This window comes from Pinus tabuliformis, chromosome 5_2, assembly GCF_031772625.1.
Source record: "Pinus tabuliformis cultivar Carrire ecotype Pingquan chromosome 5_2, CPIR1, whole genome shotgun sequence".
Classification (NCBI taxonomy): domain Eukaryota; kingdom Viridiplantae; phylum Streptophyta; class Pinopsida; order Pinales; family Pinaceae; genus Pinus; species Pinus tabuliformis.
This window is the reverse complement of record NC_142306.1, coordinates 473,095,781-473,101,732: the sequence shown is the minus strand read 5'-3', so window position 1 is coordinate 473,101,732 and position 5,952 is coordinate 473,095,781. Positions and strand designations below refer to the sequence as shown.

The 5,952-nt window shown below is 26.1% G+C and overlaps 1 non-coding gene across 1 annotated transcript; it reads left to right on the top strand.

Moving 5' to 3' along the window:
• Positions 1–1,841: 1,841 nt before the first annotated feature.
• LOC149159700 (U6 spliceosomal RNA) lies at positions 1,842–1,946 on the top strand. The gene has a single exon (XR_016262070.1). It is a non-coding gene; the product is annotated as a U6 spliceosomal RNA (small nuclear RNA).
• The last annotated feature ends 4,006 nt before the right edge of the window (positions 1,947–5,952 follow it).

Below are 5,952 nucleotides of genomic sequence, written 5' to 3'. Positions count from 1 at the left end.
TGGATGGAGATCATGTCTTCAATGTATCATGTTTGGACATCAATTGGACTTATGGTTGAACAAGAGGAATCAATAGAATGAGTAGAAAGGGAAATAGATGAAATCAAGAATGAGCTTGGAAACAAATTCAATCAGGTTGGTAAGATTGTAAGGTTTTTGAATTCAAAAGAAAAGGAGGAATTATAAGAAATGGATATTGTTGATAATATCATTAAATTATACAAACCAAAAAGGTTCTGACTAAGAAGGGCCTGATGGTCAAAATGAAAGAAAAATGTAAATACATGCAGATTCAAGTTAACAAGTTTAACAAGAAGTTCTCTTGTCTACAACAAAGAGGTTTACCTTCTTTCAAAAATTCACGGGGAAAAATGATGTCAATGGAAGAGTATTAAAGACTACTTAACATGGCTGCATAGGATAAGTCAAAGTTTGCTGGAATAAAAGGGGCATTGAGTGGTCAAAGTCTTCTTAAGAAATTATCTGATGATTTATTTATATGTCATGAGATAAAATGTTTTTTCACAATTAAACCAACATTTCAGAAATACATTGAAGTGGATAAAATCTATAGAAATATGGTTACTTAATCTTATCCAAAGGGCGAATAATGGGAGCACCTCATTGAGCTTATATCATAAATTCAACAGTAGTATCTCGAAAGCAAGACATGTTTCAGTAGATGATGAAGGAAGATCCAGGTTCAGAGGATCAAAATCATAGCACATTCAGATAGCATGGAACATAATCCGTGAATCAAGGGTGGTTATAGATAATCATGTTGAAGATTTTATGTATTGATAAAAAAAAATTGAGAGCATTCAAGTTGTTATTTTGGATAGAAATTATTTTCCTAGCAATCTACTGAAATTAAATTTTGTACAAAATCTATATACATAGTATATTTTTATTGGAAAAGGGTTGATTCATGGAACAAAATTTGGATATTTTTGTAGTAACTGAATATTTCAAATTTAATCAAGGATCTTTGTTTTCAACTTATAGCAGCATTGTTTCACATGTGAATTCTTCTAGTGCTTCATTATTTCTTCTTTAATACATTTAAGATTGTATAGATAATTGGGAAAGACTTGGTTGAGGATTAGGCTCCCGGACGTCACTTGGCAAAGCTATGTTCAATACTAGGTTAATTAAACAAGCAATCTATTTGTTTTAGTTACTCTTAAAGTTGTATATTGTTTCCTTCTATATGATTCCTATATGTGTTAATGTTTACCTATAGAAGATCCTTCTACATGCTTTATAATATTAAGTATTCATATTGGATATATAAATCAAACCAATCAAACTAACTAATGCTTATAATAGCAAGTTGAAGTAATTCATCAACTACCCAACATGAAATCTGTTGTAATCACACTTTGATTTATAAATACTATAGGTATACGTGGTCAACTTGGGTAGTTATAAGGTTAAACACAATATTATCCTTCCCACCATTGCACCATCTTCCCCCTAATGGAAAACTATTTTTTCTCATTAGGTTTCCCAAACCTCATGATGGGGAGTGTTGGAAAGATTGGCTTGTAATATCCCTTTTCAATTTAATCACGGCATTTGTGAATAGAAAGTGAAAATCATGAAAGAAAAAAAGAAGGGTTTTTGTGAATGTTGAGGCAATACTTACTGCTAGTGCTAGTACATCCCCTCCACAAATTGCAGGTGAAGCAACAGCGAAGACGAGAAAGTTCAGTAAAGTTCATTCATCCTTCAATCAACAAGATCATTATCAGACAATCTTTAGAATTCACTAAAGCCATTTCAATATACAACATCAATAAAAAAATATGCCTTTGACTTCACTTAAGTTGGTTAGGCATGTAACAATACAGAGTCATCCAATAAAATTGAAATGATGCACATAAGATTAGCATGGCTTCGGTAAAAGGATAACACACACAGATCAAGAAATGGTCTAATTTTTTACTAGAATGTCAAAAAAAGAAACAACACGGGTGGCGGGAACATCAACAAGATTTTGATCCTTCAACATCTTTATTGTAATTAAATAGCTGATATAACTAAATACAAGAGATTCAAAATTCTACAGTTGCATCATAGGAGCATAAATGCAACTGCATAATCCTTCGTAGGATTGTAAATACAACTGTAAATGGGTATGAGAAAATATGAAATTTCCATTAAAAATTGAAATGTCAAATCGACAGGTTGGAGATTTTAATACTCGTCATTTATGATGTGTAATTTTTCATTATACAAGTCAAATATGAGAAATCATACTATAATAATTCAATAGATGATGAGTTCATATCAACTCCACATAAATAATTTTTAACAAGTGTAATATGCAATGTTGCTACTTGGTATCTATCTCTTAGGAAAAAAGTAATTGATAGCTAAATTAAAGTAAAAACAAGAAAGAACTAAAATTGCATATAGACAATTAAAAATGAAAAATATAAATATTAAAAATGGAGTTGCTTTATTTACATAGTTATTTATTGTTTGAATTGATAACCATTTTAATTTATTATTAATATTTTTTAACTGATTTCTTATTGATATTAAGTAAAATTATATAATTAAGTTTGCACATATACATTTCTACTCCTACTTATTAAAGTGTTGAAGAAAAGGCAATAACAAATCCTAATAAGCGTAGTTATTTAAATTTCATGTTATTTGTATATTAATGTAATTGATATATTATTTAAATTTATTTTTATTTTTATATAGTTATTGAAAAAACATTAAGGATATTCATTATATATTATTGGATGTATATATAAAAATAATATATTATAATTATTTTGGATGTATGTATTTTTATAAAGTTTTCAAAAGTAAATTGATATCAAAATATGGTTTCTATATAGTTGATGAAGTCTATATAATTTGTGGTTAGAAAATTATTTTTAAATAAAAAAAAATTAATGAATAAAATGTAATGACATAAAAGTAATCAAATAAAATTTAATAGGTTGTAATAATCATTGTTATTTCAGTCCTTGCATAATAAAATTCCATGTGGATAGTTGCCCACCATAATTGAAGACTACAATAACAATCATTATTATGATTGGGGAATAAAAACTTTTTTTTAGATTTTTTATTTTTTAATATAATTTTTATATCTCATAATTCAATTTAAAACCACATAAAAGTAGTCATCAACCAATTAGATAAAACCAATTTATATTGAAAAAAAATTAAAATTAATATTTAGATTTCATAATATATAGTTTAATATTTATTTATTTTTTAGACTTTAATGAACTTCATAGAATTTGTTTAAAAATTTCAAAAGTAATTGAACGTCAATTTTTTTTACCAAAATTAAAAACAATATAACCTACCTCAGGTAAGAATACTAACATGAGGAGACACGAAACATTCTTACCACAAAATCCTATAAATATTTTGAATTAATGAAATTATAAATATCAAATATTAACATTCATTGTACAAATTCCAAGTGTAATAGTGTTTGCAATAGAATATCATTTTTATATTAAAAATAATAATTTCAACAATCCAAAATTGAAATTTTAACATGAACTACTTTACCCAATTTTAATAATAAAAAATCTAAAATATTTAATCTTCTTTCAAATTATGAATTAGATATTTTTCCACATGAAAAATTATTTTTATAAAATTGATAAATATCACTTTTTATAGATGAAAAAACAAATTATATATATATATATATATATATATATATATATAAACAATTACAATAATTTTAAGAAAGAATTATTTAGCTATATAACAAATTGCTTGATACAATAATTTCATTTAATTTCTTTCGAGTCAACCACAAAACATTATTTTTTAATAATTCCATTATCATCACACATGCCATTTTCCAAATTGATATGATTATTTACTAAATAGATGTCTGATAATGTTATAGATATTTGAAGTTGAATTTATTTGAGTTTATTTGAATTTATTCCTATTATACAATAATCAATTTGACAAACACTTCATACATATATAATCAAATTTTCATAGATATTAAGATTTGACATCCGTATTATTAATTAATTGTGATGACACTTGTTTACATGGAGTTTGTTTTTTGTTTTGTTTTTTTTTTTTTTTTTTAATTTTTTTTTTTTTAACAAATTAGTTTTAAACTACATAAAATTAGTCATTTCATGTAAATGAACCAATTTGAAAATAGATATTCGAATTTAAAAATTTTCAAAATTACCTTTTTATTTCCAAAATATTCAATTTAAAATTTATTTATTTCAAAAAGGTATTAAGCCTCATAGAATTTGTTTAAAAATTTCAAAAGTAATTGAAAGTCAAAACTTTTTGACCAAAATAAAAAACAATATAATTTGCCCACTTAAATCATTCGTACTAATTATAGTTAATAAATGGTTAAACAAATTATCTACTTTAAAATCACAACCTAACTGAAAAAAATATATTGAAATTTTATTTATCATTTTATTTTTGCAAAATTTCATGTCTATTTTTCTTAGAGTTACGTTATTGTTAGAGTATATTTGGATATCTAATGAATCTTAAAAAAAAAAAATATGATCTATTAATTTGAATTTTAGAACTAATAGAATTTTAAAATACTAAATTAATTATAATGTTATTTTGGAAATATATAAATAAAAAATTATCATGTATTCTTATTTTACAATAACAAATTACATATAAATCTTGCTTTGAACAAGATTCTTGTAAATATGACTTGATAAATATTTTTTAAATACCAAATATAGAGAACTTTTGAAAATAAATGCCAAATTAGTTTAGATCATAATGATATTACAAACATTTCACATTATTAATTAACAAAATTAATAAATTACAATTAATGATACAACATACTCCTCCTAAAAGGTCACATGTTCAAATCAACAGGGGGTAGAATATGTACATGCATGTATAATTCATAGTCAAATTCCTACTCGGAGTGGGTTGCTTGTCCCACAAACAAAGGAGTGTCATACACCAATTTGGTGTTTTTTTGGGTGATACCTTGAATTAATTACTGCTAAAGACAATGTAACCATCACAAACCAAGTGTATGAAAAATCCAAAAACAAGCTACTTATATTATATGAACTCCAAAAAATCAACATAAATTAAATACAGTTAATGGCTCTAGTATAATGTTCAGAAAAGTGGACACATTTGTACTTTCACAATTGAACTAATGTTATATGATTCAGGTTTTAAATCAAGTTCGGCAACCATTATTGTTGAAGATACCTAGAAAGGATACCATTCTAGATGTGGAGGAAATGGAACCTCATGAGACTATTATTCCAGAGGATACTTAGGAAGGATAATAGATCTATCGTATATGTGGAGGAAACACTCATAAAATGACAGAAGATAAATCAGGGTCCTGAGCAGTAAAAGGAATAAACAATAAACTCTATAATATAGGCTATCTCCTACTAAATACACTCATGAATACTTACCAAGGTATATCGTTACTTTGAATGCTCTTGAATGTTGAGAGCCTTGGGTAAAGTGCTTTAGGCTTATTCATATAGGGTGGACCTTGAGTCATTTCTCAAAAAAGTAACATACTCTAAATAAGCACCATAATTAATAAATTATACTTGTTGACATCAATACAACAACAACCTAGAGTATGGCATGCTTCTGAGTAAGATGTGAAATACTTTTCTTATTGATATATGTCACTAGTGAGGAGTAACAAAGGACTAGTACTATTAAAATGTATATGAAACCATTGACGTCGCTATCCTACTTCTCAATAATGTGTATGTGAATGTTTTAAATCAGGTCATTTATTGAATTATTCATATGACAAAGTCATACAAACCTAGAAGTTAGGCATAGCTTACCAACCCAGAAGTCAGATATAGCTTTGGGACACAAGTTGGTAAGATTCATGTGTTTGTATCCTCTTTCTCTATTTCTGATGCATTTCAATTCTATATTAGTTATCTTGTGGTGGTGCCT